The sequence below is a fragment of the Sus scrofa genome, chromosome 13 (assembly GCF_000003025.6).
Source record: "Sus scrofa isolate TJ Tabasco breed Duroc chromosome 13, Sscrofa11.1, whole genome shotgun sequence".
NCBI classification, from domain to species: domain Eukaryota; kingdom Metazoa; phylum Chordata; class Mammalia; order Artiodactyla; family Suidae; genus Sus; species Sus scrofa.
In genome coordinates, this window is record NC_010455.5 from 119,166,337 (window position 1) to 119,186,353 (window position 20,017).

The following is a 20,017-nucleotide window of genomic DNA, read 5'->3' on the forward strand; positions in this document are numbered from 1 at the left end:
TATGATGTGCTTTTATATACAGTTTATATAGTTATAATCTAAGAAATAAAATCATAAACTATTGGGAGTTTCTGTTATGGCTCAGTGGGTTAAGAATGTGAAAAGGTGTCTGTGAGATGCGAGTTCGATACCTGGCCTTGCCAGTGAGTTAAGGATCTGGTGTTGCTGTGGCCATGACATAGGCCAGCAGCTGCAGCTCTGATTTGACCTCTAGCCTGGGAACTTCCATATGTGGTAGGTGTGGCTGTAAAAAGCAAAAATAAAATAAATAAATAAAATCATGGTAGTTCCCACTGTGGCTCAGTGGTAATGAAACCAATTAGTATCCATGAGGATGCGGGTTTGATCCATGGCCTTGCTCAGTAGGTTAAGCTGTGGTGTAGGTCACAGATACAGCTTGGATCCTGCAATGCTGTGGCTGGGGCTTAGGCCAGTGGCTGCAGCTGTGATTCAACACCTAGCCTGGGAACTTCCATATGCCGTGGGTACAGCCCTAAGATAAAAAGATAAAATAAAATAAAATAAAATCATAAGCTATTTTAAAAAATTATTAGAACCATGGTCATATTTTTAAATAAGTAGGGGATGATTTGGGATTAAATACCATGTGATTTAAATTTGTGCTTTACATTTATCTATAAGACCCTTTTTGTGTTCTCTCACCTCATCTATTCCTATACCTTTTGAGTTTGACAAGAAGCCATCATGGGACCATTCTGCCTCTGATTTAAACACTCATAACCAAAGAATGGCACATGTGAGAAAACTGAAAATTTTTACTTGTAAATATGGGCATGTGACTTGGTTTGCTGCAGAAGTTGCAGTGATTAGTTTTGTGTTCGTTCATTTAAAATTAATTCAGATCTTTTGGTATAAGGTATGCTACTTTGACTTTCTAGAATGATTTATCTTATTTCCTGTAACTTACTACAATGCTTGTGAAGTAATCATGAAGAGAAGAAAATTAGATTTCTCAATTTCCCCAAAATTTACTTAAGTATTTTAAATGGATGCTAGTTAGTAAAAGAGCCTGGGACAAATTCAAAACACAAATACATTGAGATTCTCCCCTAAGGAGAACAAAATTATATCAACTAGTTACCAGATCACAAATTTTCTGAGAAATTTATTTATGAAGCTCTAACTTATATTTGGGGAAAAAAGGCAATACAAGGGATTTTTCTCTTTATTTTCTCACTGGCCCATGATCACAGAGCTGAGCAGACCTGTCCTATCACCTCTGGAGGACACCTGGTGAAATATTTTTCTTTTTCTTCAGAAAACAGGCGCACTTTTATCCCTTCATTTTTTGTTATTTATCTCTAAGGAACTAGGGGGGAAATATAGAGAGATAAATTTATTAAAAGAACGCTAAGATTCTACCTTGTAAATATTTGTTATTATCTGGGTTTGGGATAAAACAGTGCTATAAAGGAAAGTTGCAGAACCCCAACATGCACAGCTTTGGGAGTATTTTGGAGGAGTACCTAACCAAGCCCATGATTCAGGGAAGACTTCTTAAAGGAAATGACTTCTAAGTTGAGAAACAAAGGATGAGGAGTTGATGGTGAAGAGAATATTCCAGGGGAAAGCACATGCAAAGTCCCAAGAGCTGATAGGGAGCCACTGCTTAGTTAGAGAAATGAAATTAGTTTAATTTGCCAATTAGAGTTCTAGGCCAAATTAAGAAAAATATCATAAATCATAAAAAGAGACTTTTATCCTGAGGGTTTGCCAAAGAATCGTTGGAGGTTTTAAATGTTGTGGAGGATATAATAAGATTTACACTTTTTGAAAGATGTGGAGAATGGACTTGAGGAAGATAAAATGAAAGTCAGGAGAGCTATTATGATGCTTTTCTAGTAATTCACGAGAGGTGATGGTGACCTGAACCTGGAAATTGACTGCAGGAATAGAGAACAGTGAATAGCTTCCAAGAACTATTTAAATGGTAGAGTTGGCTGAACTTGATGACTGATGGGTTATGGAGAATAAAGTGAGGTAGGTCAGAGGATGATTTCCACATTTCTAGATTGGGAAATTAGTTGGATAAACTATGATAGAGTAAAAAGAAGAGGAATAGCTATGTACGTGGAAGAGTTAAGGGTGAGATAATGCATTCAATTTTAAGCATATTTTAGGCACTTGTGGATGAATACTGAATTATTCAGTCAACAAATACTTTTGGAGTACCAATTACCTGGCCAGGTAGTGTGAGTAAAAATGTTAGGAGTTGAGCAGTGGATATAATATTTTAAAGATTATAGTCAAGTTGGGGAGATGTACAGTACATTAGTTAATAAAAATGATACATGCATACAGCAAATAGGAGCCTTGCATGTAGTAGAGGAAAACACATTTTTTGTATCAATTAGTTTCTACTTTAAAAAGTATGATCAGAGACATCAAGTAGACACATTACTACTTGACAATACCTTGTCAATCTCTGGTCCACCTTTTCTTTCCTCAGATTTCCAGCAGCCCTTCTTTCCTTCTCACTTTCAACACAGTTCACAAAAGAGAAACAGTGCAATTTTCCATTACCAAATCTACCAGCCTAATTGCATTTGTATCCTCATACTTTGCCTTCCCATTTATGCACAGGGATAAGTTGTCTTTGTCCTACCCAAGGTCAGGTCGTCTGCTTGTACACAGAACCCAGTCACATCTTGTCTACCCAGGGCATCATGTAATGATCCTGTCTTAAAAATAAAACTTCTTTGACTTACGTGTTCCTTTACCCACTACCTTATTTCTGTTCCCTTCTATAGTAAAGCTCAACAAACAAAACAAGCAACAACAAAGAATTGTTTACTTTTATTTATTTATTTTTGTCTTTTTAGGGCCACACCTGCAGCATATGAGGTTCCCAGGCTAGGGGTTAAATTGGAGCTGTAGCTGCTGGCCTACATCACAGTCACAGCAATACCAGATCCAAGCTGCATCTGTGACCTATGCCACAGCTCACAGCAATGCTGGTTCCTTAACCCACTGAGTGAGGCCAGGGTTGGAACCTGCATCCTCATGGTTGCTAGTCAGATTTGTTTCCACTGAGCCATGATGGGAACTCTAAGTTGTTGATTTTTAAATTTCAGTTTTATTGAGGTATAATTGACAGAAACATATATGTGTAATTGGGTCACCATTCTGTATAGTAAACAAAAATATAATGTATTGGGGAAATAAAACAAATCAAATAAAATAACTGATTGCTTTAGAGAAAAAAAATTAAAAATGGTAAGATACTTAAAGTGTTCATTGTAATGATTTGATTTGCATATACATAGTGAAAGGATTTGTCCACTATCTAATTAATTAACACCTCCCTCACCTAACATATTTATCTTTTTTTGAAGGGGGGCATGGTGAGAACATTTAAGTTCTACTTTCTTAGAAAATCTAAATGATATATATATTTACATGCTAAATTAATTTATGACAGAATAGCCTAGATTTTTCAAGAGGGAAAGGATAGTCACTTTAATAAATTGTATTGGGGAAATTGATAGCCACATGCCAAGGAGTTGTCTTTTTTTTTTGACAGCTATCTATGTTTTATTAATCTTAGTAAATAAATAGAATGTTAGGTAATTTTTACAGTGAAGATTGCTAAAGAAACTGCTGCAGGGGCCATGCTTCATTTCTTGCTGGCCTTTACTGCTGATTTGGTGGCCTTGCCTGTAGAGGATGGCTTCTTATCCACTGCGTTGATGACTCCAGTGGCCACTGTTTGTCTCATGTCTCACACAGCAAAATGGCCTAGAGGTAAGTACTCAGAGAATATCTCTACACACATGGCCTTGCCAGGGGCCATCTGCACACCTTCACAAAGACTGCATCACCTGACTTCAGGACCTTGGGATTGTCCTCCAGCTTCTTGCCTGAGCACTGGTCAGTCATTTCCTTTAGCTAAACAAACTTGCAGGAGATGTGGGCTGTAGGGCAGTCTATCATTGGGAAATAGGTGGTGTGGATCTGCCACTCTTGGTTCAAAACAATAACCTATGCAGCAAAGCTGCCGGTCTCTATCTGGGGATGGGGGAAGTTGTTCTCACTGTCCCCAGCCACATTTTCATTCTTCACATTAAAACCCACATTGTCACCAGCCAGGACCTCTGATAGGGACTTCTGGTGCATTTGCATGGACTTGACCTCTGAAGTGAGGTTGATGGGGCAGAAGTGACCTACATCCTAGGTTGAAGGAAGCTTGTCTCCACATGGCCCACAGGTACAAGGCCATTGCTTCCAATTTTGTACACCTCTTAAACAGAGGCAGCCTCAGGGTCTTGTTGACCAGTTGAGTGGGCAGAAGAATGAGTCCAGTGCTTCTAGCAGAGTCACCCCTGTGGCATTTCCTACCTTTCTCTTGACCTTCCACCTCTTGAACCAGGCCACATGAATGCTGGATTATGCTAGCCCAAGAAAGGCATGAAGGCCATGGTGGCCGAATTGTAGTCAATCGTATTTATGTAGGCTCTCATTTCCTTGGTGATCTTGTATAAGCATTTGGTACTATAAGTGGGCTTGGTGGAGTCCATGTTGTTGACAGCTATGTGTGGCTTCACACCCAGAATGTAGCACAGGAGTGTGTTCTCCACAGATCTGCCTATTCTTAGAGATGCCCAATTCAAACATCCTCATGCTTCTGGCCACAATGAGCATGGCACAGTCACCTGGGATGGGTCAGCGATCATTTCTTGATGAAATCCCTGTGGCATGGGGCATCAGTAATGTTGATGTAATACTTGGTTGTCACAAACTTCTATAGGAAGATGACACGGTGATCTGTAGCACTCTCTGCTGTCAGTCTGTCTAGCACCCAGCCACACTTGAAGGAGCCTTTGCCCATGTCTACAGCTTCCTTCTTGAACTTCTCATGGTTCTCTTGTCAATGCTCCAACATTTAGAGATGAGATGTCCAATGGTGGTGGACTTGCATGAGTCCACATGGCTGGTGATGGTAATATTGATATGGATCTTCTCTTTGCCCATCATGGTAGGTTCATTAAAGTCATTGCTGATCCAGATATTAGCAAGAGCTGCAGCAGGAGTTGTGTATTACTGATGCTCCCCTTCCCTGCCTCCTGTTCTTTTTGTAACCCATGCCAAGGTGAATTTGTCCATATCACTCCACTGTAGCCTCCTTTCACAAGGTCACCAACACATTCCATCTTGCCATTCAGTTCTGACTTTACTTTCTTTCTCAGTTATCATTAACATCTCTCTCCTTCAAATACTACTTAGTTTCCTAAATTTCCATCTATTATCCTCAGTCTCCTTTGCCACCTCTTTCTTTTTCTTTCACTTATGTAATTCTAAATATGAATTGCTCATTGGTGATCTCACCTAGTCATTTGGCTTTATATACTGCATATATCCTGATGATTTCTAAATTTATAGCTCCACTTTTTTGAATTATAGTCATATATTCAATTGCTTATTTAGTACCTCAATTTAGCAATAGAATTCCTGATTCTACATGTCCTTACCCTTCCTTCTCTACCTATACCAGCAAACTTGTTCCTCTCCCTCTCTTCATTCTCATTAAGTGGCCCCTCTATTAAACCAGATGTAGGGTTAAAATACCTAGGCTGCATGCATGACCATTCTCTTTCATTTTTACTCTCCATGTTCAGTCGGTTCTGTGGACTTGATCTTTAGAATATAGGCCAAGTTAGCTAAGAACATGTACGAATGTATTAATTCACCAATTTTTAAATGTAGTAGGTTCAAGGCATTTTTTAAAGTATGGATCCATTGATTAAAGTTCTCTCTTATTTCTCTTGCATAAACCACATTCATAATGAATTGTATAATATTTCTAGTTTTGATGATTTATGTAAACCGGAGCTAAAATTTAAATTCACATCTGAAGAAATCTCAAGGCAAAAAACTTCCAGACTTTTATAATTTTCTCCAGTCTTTCATAGTTGTGTCACCCACAACTAATTTAACAGAAATTACTTTTTAGTTACTTGCTCTTATTACAAAAAGTCATTATTTGTATATTTTTTAGATTTCTCACTCATATTTCATCAGATGTACATTAATACTAATTAAAATTACACACTCACAATGACAAATACAACTGAAATGGAGAGGTTTGGAAACAAATTTAACCAATTCTTAGTAAGCCTACAATGCAACTGGAAGGTGCATTGCGTTTGGATTTTTTAGGGAGTAATTTACCAGCTGTGCCCATTAAGTATGCCTTAGGTATCAGCTACAGTATATTTTACAATGGGACTGAAGAACATTGGTTAAGCTGGTAAAATGAGTAAGTGGATATTATTTAAGATAATTTCTACTGTGTATATATACTAGATCTCACATATGTAAAAATATACATACACACAGTGTAAATATTGAAAGCCCTAGCTAGTTCAGGAAAAACTCACAGCAGTTTACCGTCACCTCACAGAGTAGTATGGGATGGGGATGTGTAATATTAGAGATCAGGACAGCAATCATCAATCTGAGTAGAATTTTGCTAACTGCAGAGTTGTATCTTTAAAGAGAAAATAGAAATATAGGAACTAACGTGGCTTTTGTTGGACTTCAAAGTCAATATTTTAGTGCCTCCAAAATATGCACTTGGACATAATGACTATGTTTGGCAAGAAGGAGGATTTTCTGGGATTGGGAGCATCAGATGGTAAAGACAGCCCTGTCAAGCTTGAGAGCAGGGCTCTGTTCCTGTTTGGGAGGGTCCTGGTATATGTATCAACAGAATGTCCTTAAATGTCAGTATTCACCAACACAAATGAAGTAGATAATGATTGTTAGTCAATGACTTGTGTTAGATAAATTAGAGCCTTAACTATTGTCTTTCAAGTCAACAAACATTTATCGATTGCCTGCTATGAGCATGGCTCTGTGCTCTCTGCTCTGCATGCAGAAATGAAAAACATGCCCCACCACATGTTCATACTCTGGTAGTAACTAGGCATTTCACAATTAATTATAATATAAATAAAACTAGAAAGTCATAGGATGGCCATATAAAAATTTATTAATTTCCTTTTCAGTGAATTTTGCAAGAAAGTCCTTGCTTTATAATGTGGGGCAACTTATATAACCCACTTAATTTGGTATAGATTTCTCACATTTCAAATGGGCTAGCCATATTCTGGGAGGCAGTGTACATTATTCAAAATGATATTTTCAATAGGTAGCTCCATTTAAGATATGCCAATTAATTCTATATTATTTACCACTGAAGAATCTTTCTTTAGGGTTCAACTTCAAGTCATTCACCTCCCCCCCACCCCACAGTGTTAGTTGTCATTAGAGATTCCAGTAGTCTGTCCTTCAAGCACCTTCCACTAAAGTGGGCATGAATGTTGGTTAAGTTGAATGCTTTAGTATACCCTGAAAGTTATTAAAGAATAGTCTAGCTTTACTTAGCAACCATTTCTTGCTTTTTTTTTTTTTGTCCTTTTAAAGCTGCGCCTGTGGCATATGGAAGTTCCCAGGCTAGGGGCTGGAGTTGCAGCTGCTGGCCTATGCCTCAGGCTTAGCAACATGGGATCTGAGCCATGTCTGCAGCCTACACTGTGGTTCATGGCAATGCTAGATCCTTAACCCACTGAGTGAGGCCAGGAATCGAACCCACGTCCTTATGGATACTGGTCAGGTTTGTTAGTGCTGAGCCACAATGGGAACTCTAACATTTCTTGGTTTTTAACCAGTTAGTTCAAATTCTACCCATCTCTAAGATAACCACACACTTCCAAACAGTGGTCTTCTTCCAGTTAGGTCAAGACTCCCTGCTGGATACAGTCATAGGACCATGTACCTTTTCTTCAGAGTTTCAATTTCAGTTGTAATTTTACGTTATTGGTGTGATTTTTGGCTACTATTTATCTGTCACTTCATTCAGTTAATTCAGTTAACTCTAAACTTAGAAGAGCAGGAACCACATATGTTTTATTCACCATCATTGTCTCAGCTTTTAACCTGATGTTTGGCACTGAACAACAGAGTGTTGACTCTTGTGGGAGATATGGTTGGGGAGATGATGCTGGTGATGTTGAGTTATGTAAATTTGCTACCCACTTCTTCCTTTTAGTGTCCTAAACCTGTTTTACTGAAGTTTCAAAGGATGCTCCACCATTCTATGGGGGAACAATCCTGTGATCATGTTACCCAGATCATTTATAATTGTATACATTTTAATCAAGTTCTTTATTAGACAGTTGCCTTTCCAGGCCAAGGAGTCCTGTTTCAGTGACTCAAATAGCAACACCCTAACCTGTTAGTTGTTATCTCCTCTGCGGCTTGTGCCTTCTCTGGCATCATTATGAACATTTTTGATATGTGACCACCATAATCTCACATGGCATTTGAAAAGTGTAAGCACTGAAGTTTTATAGGATGCTAATTTCAGTTGGTCTTCTAGTCTTCTTTTCCTTCTCCCTCCCCTTCCTGCTTCCCTTTCCCCCTCTTCTTCCCTTTCCTTCTCCCCCTTTCCCCATCTCTCCTCCCCCTTTTCTTCTTTTTCTCCTCCTTCTTCTTCTTTTTCCATCTTCATGACATATTATTATATAACAGGTTTGTACATTTAATCACCTTCACCAGTTTCACCCCCACTCTCCAAACTTGTGGCAACCACCTATTTGTTCTCTATATCTATGAATCTGTTTTATTTGCTTACTTTGTGTTTTAGATTCCATACTTTGCTTTTTAGATTCCATACTTGTCTGCTGGTCTTATTTATATATTTAAAGAAGAACCCTAACAGATAATTCAGCCGGTATCCTCAGGGAATTTTAACAATGACATCTAGGCATGTACTTTCTCTACCTGAAACTGATAGTTCAGAGCTGTTCATTTTATACCTGTGTCATTTATCATAAAATATATTACCTTTTACTTATTACATTGATGTCTATACATTACTTTTCTAGCCACTTATACAAATTGGTACAATTTTCATACCTATACCTTAACCTTTTTTCTTAGGTACAAATTTTGAGCTTTTACACTGAATAAATTTTGGCTTTCTGAACATTTATAAATGTGTTAAATATGCCCAAGGAACTTCACTCTGGAGGAAACTAAAGTTATCCCTATTCTGAGTAAAAGTCTTTCCTGGTCTAAGTCTACCTGTGATAACACTGCCCCATGGCACTACACTGTCCGTGGGGATTTCTGTCACCCTATTGTCCAAAGGAAGCCCAATCTGTGGCTAGCATGTGCCAGTATGGCCACGCTGATGGCTTTATATAGTTTTCATTCTGATTTGTTGAGGTTTCTCTTCTGTTTGCTTGAAACCCAAGTATTGCCTGTTTTTGGTATTTTGAATATTTAAGGTGATCAGAAAATTATTAACTGACATCAGGATCACATGCTAATTAGCTCGTGATTTTAACTCATGATTTAAACCTATTGAGTTTCACTTCTCTTCACTGGGTAGAGGAATAAAATAGTTATAAAATAGGCTGAAGCAAAACCAATGTTGTAAAATAGAGGGATCTGGATTATCTGCATACTGTAATCAAAGATTAATGATGCTTTTGGAGTTTCCATTGTGGCTCAGTGGTAATGAACCTTAGCATCCATGAAGATGTGGATTCAATCCCTGGTCCCACTCAGTGGGTAAGGATCTAGCGTTGCTGTGAGCTGTGGTATAGGTCACAGACAAAGCTAGGGTCTGGTGTTGGCTTGAGGGTCATGCATATGAGTCTTCTAGGAACTGAAAGTTAAGGCGACAGGAAGAAATATTTCTTGTCTCAGGGAAAAGGAGTGGACTCACTGACTTAATGTCATTCCCCTTATTTGCTTATAAAACAACAGACTTATGACATGTTTCTGTCAGCATAGTCAAAATATACCAGAGCTGTCTGAAAAATCTTATAGTTTCTTAAAGCGCTGGGCTATAGATAGATGCTGAGACTATACTAGAGGCATGATTGTTCTCTTATTTTTCAGTATTTAAGTGGAGTCATGTAGACATAGTGCTAAGAATGGAACATATCCCTATATGTCATAGAAACCATGGTTTCTATGAAGATCCAGTTATTTATTTTTGAATTTCATAAACTGTTAATAAGAAGGAATACAGTTTGAATTGACTTCGTTAGATTGAGATTTAGCAATTATTTCTATTAATTTTTTAATTTTAATTTTTATCAGTATAACTGATTTATAGTGTTGTGTCAAATATGCTGTACAGCGTAGTATCCAGTCATACATATATATACATTCTTTTTCTCAGACTATCTTCAATCATGTTCTACCCCAAGAGATTGGACATAGTTCCCTTGCTGTATAGTAAGACACCACTGTTTATCCATTCTAAATGTAATAGTTTGCATCTATCAACCGCAAACTCCCTGTCCATCCCTCTTCCTCTCCCATCCCCCCAGCAACCACACGTCTGTTCTCCATGTCCGAGATATGTTTCTGTTTTGTAGATAGAATCATTTTGTGCCACATTTTAGATTCCACATATAAGTGCTATTGTATGGTATTTGTCTCTCTTTTTGACATACTCTGTTTAGTATGAGAATCTCTAGTTGCCTCCATGTTGCTGCAAATGGCATTATTTTGTTCTTTTTTATGGTTAAGTAGGATTCCATTGTGTATATGTACCACATCTTCTTAATCCATTCATCTGTCGATGGACATTTAGGTTGTCTCCATGTCTTGCCTATTGTGAATGGTGCTGCAATGAACATAGGAGTGCATGTGTCTCTTTCAAGGCAAGTTTTGTCCAGATATATGCCCAGGAGTTTTGTCCAGATATATGGTTGTTCTATATTTAGTTTTCTGAGGAACCTTATACTGTTTTCCATAGTGGTTGTACCAATTGATATTCTCAACAACAGTGAAGAAGGATTCCCTTTTCTTCACACCCTCTCGAGCATTTGTTATTTATTGACTTGTTAATGATGGCCATTCTGACTTGTGTGAGCTAGAACCTCACTGTAGTTTTTATTAGCATTTCTGTGATAATTTAGTGATGTTGAGCATTTTTCATGTGCCTACTGGCCAACCATATGTCTTTGGAGAAATGTGGGTAGAGTGGACTCAGGAGTGGCACAAATCGCATGGGCAGAGTGATTGAGGAAATAGCGCAAATGGCCCCAGGAATTGCAAACACTTGGTGGGTGGACAGAGAGCAATTATTTTTCAATACTTTTGCTTAATTGTGTAAAATTTTTTAATGCTAGTTTCAGAAATTTTCTACTCTCTGAGCACCATTTCCAGAAAGAATCTGAAAAGTAAGATTTCACTGGGTACACAAATGTATTATTTTTTGAAGTTAGGATTTTCTCTGTTATTGGCCCCCTAGAGAATGTTCAAGACCAAGCTTGATGATCAGTTGATGGGGATGTTATAAACAAATCCTTGCTCTTCAAAGTGTGGTCCATCTGTCAGAAGCATTGGCATCACATGGAAGCTTGTTAGAAAAGGTTCCCAAAGGCCCCAGACCTACTTAGTCAGAAGCCACACTTTGACAAGATGCCCAGGTGATTTATATTACATTAAAGTTTGAGAAGCTTGTTGTGGAGAGTATCTAATTAGGATGAAGTTGGGGAAGGGCCCTGGTAGGTATAAATGACCTTTCAAGGCCTAGGCCTTAAGATTCTGTATTACACTAAGAAGAAACCACCTTCAGATGGATGTTATCTGGATCTTTTAACATCCACCGGACTACTTGGAAGATGGTAGATGGTAAGTACTTAGTGAAGGAGATTTGAGGATGGTAATTTAATTTTCTTTCACTTTTGTTGTTCTTCAGTGCACATATGGTACTCTAGTTGTTTCTAACATTTTCCAATTTTCATTCTGGTCCTTAAAAGACAACTGTGAATTTAAAGCCTATGAAAAAAATCTTGAATGAGATTTGGCATTTTTATGATTTATCATTGGTCATTAGCATCTATATATTTATAATTTTTTACTTTGTAATTTAAAGCTAGCAATGATATATAATTTCAAAAAATGAATTTTGTCTCAAATTAGATTTCTTGGCTTTACTGACAACAATATAACCACACTTAAGTTAGTCCACTGGCCTTTCTGCAGTGAGGGTAATTATTCAAATATTTATGTCATTTAATATAACATTGTTTTTTTGGTTTCCTTTTCCTTTGGATCTTGAAAATATCATAATATTTAAATAATTGCATAGGATGAAATTTTTCATAAATTCATTTTACAGTTCTCCATAAACAAATATAGACTAGTGCACACAATCTCCATTAAGAATACTTTGAAAAGTTTAGCAAATGAATTGAAAATGCACTTTCCTCTTAAAACTGCTTCTGAAGCTCTTTTTTTCCTTTAATTTCTTCAAATATGTTAAATTAAATCATCTGGGGTGATTTGACAATGTCTGCAGGCATATTTTTGGCTGTCACATTTGGGGGGTTTGGAGGTGGGGAGGTGCTGCTGGCATCTAGTGGGTAGAGGCCAGGGATTTTTACCTGAACCTCCTACAATGTTCAGAACATTCCCACAGTAAAGAGTTTACCAGCCCACAATATCAATAGTGCAGAGGTTGAAATGCCCTGTATTAAAACAGAATTGGTTAATGTTTAAACTTGCAGTTAACTCCTATGCATGGGGATATGCTATTTAGAGACAAAATAATTTACTGACTGAAAACTTTAAAAAGTTTAAATATGGTATCATTACTTTTACAAAAGCAATTGAAATGTCAAAATTCAGACTATAAGTCCAATAGAGTTTGTATAATATTACAAATATCAGAAATAAGTTTGGGAGTATCTTCCCTCCTTTTTCCCTTTCACCTCAGCAGTTGAATAGGTTTCCTGTTAAGGGAAGCTAAGCAAAATGCTGTCATGAAAATATTGAATATTTCAATTAATAAATTCCAAATAAAAGTGGAATTAAGCTAAAAATTATAAAGAGTCCTTGAATGGCTTGTTGATTAGAAACTAATGTAACTCCTTGTCTAGGATAAAATACCAAACAGGCAGCAGCTGCTGGTAATTTGGTGCAAGTAATTGTAGAGCCAATAAGTTGAAGAAGTGCTTATTAAAAGAAACTGCTTTCCTATCTGCTTGTAAGTTCAATTGAGTAATGCACTCTACATGTGGTCTGACACTGGGTAAATTATACACCTGATTTAAAAACACTCCATCCATAAGAGCTCCTATTTTGCTCATCCATAAAATTTTTACTTTCTTCATTACTACTTGCAGCAGTTTATGGCATAATATCTATCAAATTAGGCTTTGAGGACATCTCAGGCTGGCACCCTGCTGACTTGAAACATGTGCTTAATATTACTGCAGTGCTTTTAACCCCGTGAATGCCCTGGGTTAGCCCACATAGGCACACAGAATCTGTTCTTTTCTCTCTTTGCTAGTACATTGTCTACTACTGAGAATGAGAAACATTCAAAGATAAAGGGGTATGGGTAGGATTAGGGTTTAGTCACTAGGTAGAAGTAAGTAGTTGACATTTATAGAAACAAGACAGACAAAAATAAAACTATGTGGTCTACTATTTCACATTTTTCAAATATATGAGCCAAATATAAATGCTTGAAGTCAAGGCATTCTATTTATTTTGACTTAATAAACTTTGAAAAGCAAGAAAAAACACACACATTTTTCAAGTGAAAAATAACTCACCTGAAAGCTGACTTTGGAATGTGTCTTCTTTATATTTATAAATGTCTATATGGCTTTATTTAACTTTAATAAATACTTATTCCCTTTTGTCTACTAAGTACCAGGCACCAGGCTTGATGGTAAAGATATAGTGATGAACACATGTAGCCTGTGCCATCTTGCAGCTCAGATCTTATGAAGAGGTCAAGATTTAAACAAATAACTATAATGTAATGGTAAAACATAAATGGTCTCAAGACTGTTGTTAAATATTCATTAATTTATTCATTCAGGGGAGATGGTATCTTAATAAATTGTTCTACTTGCTGGATCCCATTGACAGGTATTGCCCTATTGTAGAGCTAGATGCACCTGTGAATATAAGCCTGCTGCCATTAAACATTTGAGTCATGTAATTATTTCCCCCTATTCTTATTCCATGCTGACCTAGTAGTCTTCTGATTATAATTTAGCTTCCACCTGAAATGTCCCTGGGGGGGGGGAAATGCACTTGCTGGAGAATTCCAGTAGTCATTCATTTGTGTAATAATACTGCCTGTTCTGAATGAACAAACTGGTATATTGATAATAAATTAGTTCCCTATGTAATGCTTTGAACTGATGACCATTTGACAATCTACTGTTTGACAATCTACTTTTCATTATACATGAATACTTTGTCCTTAGTCTTTTGGGATTGGTTAATGTAACATTATTCTCAAGAAGATTGGACCCAATCTCTGGGTGATGACAGGTTATGTTCTGTGGCCAACCAGATCCGAAAACTAGGGTAAAGAGTAGAAGCCACTGGAGGATATAGGACTGTTTAAAAAATAATGTATGAAGGAAGAGAATAAGAGTCATATCAGTACTAGATCTTGAAGTGTCAACCAGCAGAGGAGGAGAGCAAAACATACAAAAGGAATGTGGAGGATCAGGATAACAGGAACCAAGAGAGAAAATGATCTAGAAAGAAGCTGGGAGGTGGAAATGGATGGGCCTGAGAAACAGGCCGTTTAATGAGGCAGTTCAGTCCTTTAAGAGAGCAATGTCAGTGGGGAAGTGGGAGGGGGCTGGGAGGCCCAGATTATGTGAAGTTATGGAATAAATTGCTGGTTAGCAGTGAAAGAACCAGGTGTGGGCTTCCCTTCAAGAAATTTGACAAGAAAATGACACCTTGAAGTGTTGTCTTTTGAAAGAAAAACCCTCAATGTTTGTGGACAAAATGCAAAGTGTTAGTGGAGATGAAGAGGATAAATGATGGAGTCAATTTCCAGGTAAGGCTTTCATGCATGTCTTCATTTTTTATGCATTCATTCCTTTATGCAAGAGAGAGTATAGAGCAATAGTTAGGCACCAAGATGCTAGAGCCAATGGCCTGGGTTTGGATACCACTAGCACAGCCTTGAGCAAATAACCCTCTCTGCCTTTCTGCACCTTCCTCAGAGAGTTGTAAGGATTAAATGAATTAATATTTCTAAAGCTTCTGGAACTGTACCTGATACATAGTAAACATTTAAGCATGTTTGATAAGTAAAGGAATTAGTCTGGACGAGGGATAAGATACCTGAGTGTCTAGAAATCAATGAAAAGGACCTTTGTCTATATTTCCTGAGCTTCTCACAAAAAGTATTTGTGCTCCAAAACTACCCAGAGCCTGTAGTGAATGAAATTGCTATGCACGTCAGCACAAAATGTTTGACAATCCTATTCCTAGTTACAACTAGGTAAAATTGCAGAACTCTAAAGGAGTTAAAAGAAATTGCAAACTAATTTGTCACATTTTTGTGGAATTTGGTAGATCTTACTTCAAGCTTCTTTCAGAATACCCACAGAAACCTCTGGCTTCATATCTTTCTTGAATTTAACCTGCAGTTTTTACCCTCTCTACTCTAGATAACACTTGAAGCTCAAAGAAGTCAATCTGTAAAAATTTTCCAGGTTTTAAAAAATTTATTCCTTATGCTTCTCAATTGACATTGGCTCAGAGCATACAAGGTTAATTTAATAAATACATCAGATGGCTCTTCCCTTGGGCATCTCAATTGATGGGAATGTAATTGCTTATTAATTGGTTGAGAACATTCTACTATTAATGAGGAAAAGTAGTTTAAACTCTATCCCTACTTTTCTTCTTCTCAGACATATTCTTTCATTTCAGAGGTTTATTAAGTATTGTTTATTGTGACTAGTGGCCCACTATTTTTAAAACTTAATATAGGAAAATAAATATGTTGTAAATTATCAATAGCTTTCACTTTTGACAAAAGCAAGTGATGGTCTGCTCAGAACAGCAAACCTGTTTCTTCTCTAACCTGTTGCTAAGCTTGGTTTACTCTTCTCTCTGTCATTCAAGGACAATGTTAGTATGTATTGTTTAATTTTTTAATTGCATGTTGGAAAAGAATCCTGATGGCTGCCTTGAGAGAGCAATGCCATCAGATGACTGTTCTCATCCTCATATCTGTCTCTAAGGCTGTGGTAGGGGATCTGAGTGGCCCTTCTCAGTGTTCATCTCAATGGCTCATCTGAGAACCTGGGCCTGTTAGTGGGTTTAGGACACTCTTTTTGATTGGAAATGGGCGCTGAAGGGGTTGTCCAGAGGCGAGAGGGCATACCGTTTAAAATAGTAAGAGTAAATTTTAGATGGCTACAAAAAACTGATGGGCAGATTCCATGGTTGAAGGCACCACCCTTGTGCTCATCAGGATTTAGTCTTGCGCTCTTGTGCTCTAGCTCTGTGATCTGGTATAAATCACTTTACATCCTTTGGGCATCCTCCTTAGCTTTTTTAAGTTTCAGTAAGCTACGGATATTGGTGCTTCTCCTATGTCCCTACACAGGGATAGAGTGTGAATTGGATGAAAGAACTTTGTATATGACATAGAACAGTATAGGTCTTAATATTATGGTTAGGACTAATCTTAATATTAGTGCTACTGTAGTTAATTAAATTATAACAGTAGTAAAGAAGTTGATCGTAAGAGCAGAATGTGCTTTAGTTACTTGATTGAGTAGATTTCAAAAAGTGTCAACACTACTTTTTAAAACAAACCAAAGAGGACAGGAAAGTGGACCAGGGAAAGGAGAGGACTTTAATGTGCCAGAGCTAACAACAGTGCCTGATGCACATAGATGAATAAAATGTGCAACTTGAATGAATGTGCTAGGGCGATATTTAAATTACTTTGACTTTCTTCTTTATACTTTCTGTTTTTTCCAAGTTTGATACAAGGAGGATATATTAATTTGAAAATCATTAACACCACAGTTTAAAAAAAAAACACAAGGAGTTTTGACCCACTGGCACAGTAGATTAGAAATCCAGCTGCAGTGGCTCAGGTCACTGCAGAGTCATGGGTTTGATTTCTGGTCCAGCACAGTGGATTAAAGGATTTGACTTTGCTGCAGCTGTGGTATAGGTTGAAGCTGTGGCTGGGATTCAGTCCTATGAACTGAACTTCATATGCCATGGGTGTGGCCATAAAAAATAAAGAAAACGTAATAAATAACATGGCAGATGAGCATACCATAGAGATAGCTGGAAATAGTAGCAGTGATTGGTAGAGGAGGAGACTTGGGGATGATGAAAAGAGTGCACATTTTTTGGACATTTTTGTGTTAGACATGATAAGTGCTTTATATACTTAATTGTATATGATCCTCTTAACAAGTCTGTATGGTAGATGCCAGTATAATGGTAGATGCCACTGATGAGGAAATGGGCACAAGAGATTTCCAGTGTATTTCCCAAGTCTTATAGTGGTTGGTGGCCAAATCAGGATTCAAATCTAATTGGTATGACTCTAAAATCTGTGTCTTAACACTTGAGCTATGTTAAATTCTGAAATAACGTGGACAGCTTCCCATCTTGAAAGTAACTGTCATGAACTGCTATTCTAAATTCAAGCAAGTACAGAAACAGTTCAAAATAGCCCAACATATTATTAAGCTCACTCACTAATTAATGAACTGTGCCTTGAACCTCTGTATCTTCTTCCCTCTAAACTACATACTGTATGCCAGGTTACTCTTATAATTTACTAAATTGTCCAATAATCTGATGCTTCTAACTTTTTTTAATAGTTATTTCCCCAATACAATTTTTTTTTCTACTGTACAGCATGGTAACCCAGTTACACATACATGTATACATTCTATTTTCACATATCATGCTCCATCATAAGTGACTAGACATAGTTCCCAGTGCTACACAGCAGGATCTCATTGCTAATCCATTCCAAAGGCAATAGTTTGTATCTGTTAACCCCAAGCTCCCCCACTCTCTCCCCCTCCCCCTGCCCCTCCCTTTGGCAACCACAAGTCTATTCTGCAAGTCCATGATTTTCTTTTCTGTGGAAAGGTTCATTTGTGCCTTATATTAAATTCCAGATATACGTGATATCATATGGTATTTGTGTTTCTCTTTCTGACTTTACTCAGTATGACAAAGGAGGCAAGAACAAAATGGGAAAAAGACAGTCTTTTCAGCAAGCATTGCTGGGAAACCTGGACAGCTTCATGTAAATCAATGAAACTAGAACACACCCTGACACCATGCATGAATATAAACTCAAAATGGCTGAAAGACTTAAATATAAGACAAGACGCCATCAAACTCCTGGAAGAGAACATAGGCAAAAACATTCTCTGACATCAACCTTACAAATGTTTTCTCAGGTCAGTCTCCCAAAGTAACTTTTTATCAGCTAGAAGCGTGCCTCTGGTATCTCCTACTAGGACTCTGAAAGGGCTAAACTTTGTTTGCCTCTCTTCGTACCTATGTCTTCCCCAACTCAGGGGTGCACCAAAACTTAAAGTACCCCTTTAAGATAATGACTGCACAATTATAAGTCCAAAATGAAATAAGGAATCAATATTTATTTAAAATAAAAAGAAATAATAATTATATTTTTTAAAAGCTGGCAAATACCTTAGCACCTTGCATTACTAAGGTCACTCTCCAGTCTTTGCAAATGGCCCATGCAAATAAAAAAATGCAGTCTCTATATCTGCCCCAGCTCCCTTCTAAGAGCAACTGAACATTGTTGTAACACAACTCCTGTCAACTCCTCCAGTCCAAAAGGAAAGAGCAGTGATGAAAGGCTTTCTTTTTTTGGTCCACACATAACATAAAATAAGAAATTAATAATTTAAAAGTTAACACAACAAACATAAACAAAGATTGGTCAGAGTAAAACTTGAAGATGCATTTGATATCAGATAAACCAAAAAGAAAGGGCAAGACCAAGGAGCAGGTATAATGTTACAGGCTCACGCCCACATTGTGTACATTAACAGAGGGTCATCTAAAGAGTTATTCTGTAATGCCTAAAGAGTGAGGTTGGACTCCTACATATTACTAAAGCTAGGGGAATTACTAAGCAGAGTGTCTCTAGCATCTCCATTTTTCCTTAATTCCTCCTGAGTTGATAGGGCAGTTCTTGATCTTTTCTACTACCCTCGAGCACCAAATGGTCATACTTAAATTGTCCTCTTAATGATTTCCCAGGAGGTTGGACTTGACCATACAGCGAGGTAAAGTAGTTCAGATATCAGTGACATAGAGGGGAATCAAGATTATCTTCCATATCTCATCATTTATAAAAAAAAAAAGTAAGCAAAGAAAACATTGAACAACTTGGGGAATTGATCAAGGTAGGGCCATAGGTTGAAGGTGCAATAAAAATCAGAAATAATAAGCTTAGTCTACTTCTGACAGCAACAAGGTAATACAATGATTATTTTTTTCACTGAAGTGTAGCTGACTTAGAATATATATTGGTTTCAGGTATATAAAAGACTAATATAATATTTTTATAATTACAATCCATATAAAGTTATTATAAAATATTGGCTATATTCCCTTTGTTGTATATTACATCCATGTATCTTTTTTATCTTATACCTAACAGTTGTACCTCTTAATCCCCTTCCTCTAGCTTTCTCTTGACCTCTCCCCTTACTGGTAACTGCTAGTTTGTTCTCTGTATCTGTAAACTTCTTCTGTTTTTTGTTATATTCTTTCATTTGTTTTATTGTATAGATTCCACATAATTAAAATATATAGTATTTGTCTTTCTCTGTCTGACTCATTACATTAAGCATAATAGCCTCTATCTTGGTCCCTCCATGTGGTTGTAAATGGCAGAATTTCATTCTTTTTTATAGCTGACTAATATTCCTTTGTGTATATATACCACATCTTCTTTATCCATTCATTTTTTGCTGAACACTTAGGTTGCTTCCATATCTTGGCCACTACATGTAATGCTGCTATGAACATTGGGGTGCATGTATCTTTTCCAATTAGTGTTTTCATTTTCTTCAGATATACACAGGAGAGGAATTGTTGGCTAATATGGTGTCTCTATTTTTAGTTTTTTGAAAAACCTCCAGATTGTTTTCCATAGTGGCTGTACCAA

The 20,017-nt window shown here is 37.1% G+C and overlaps 1 pseudogene; it reads right to left on the minus strand.

Moving 5' to 3' along the window:
• On the minus strand, positions 3,130–5,349 carry LOC100525837 (annotated as a pseudogene).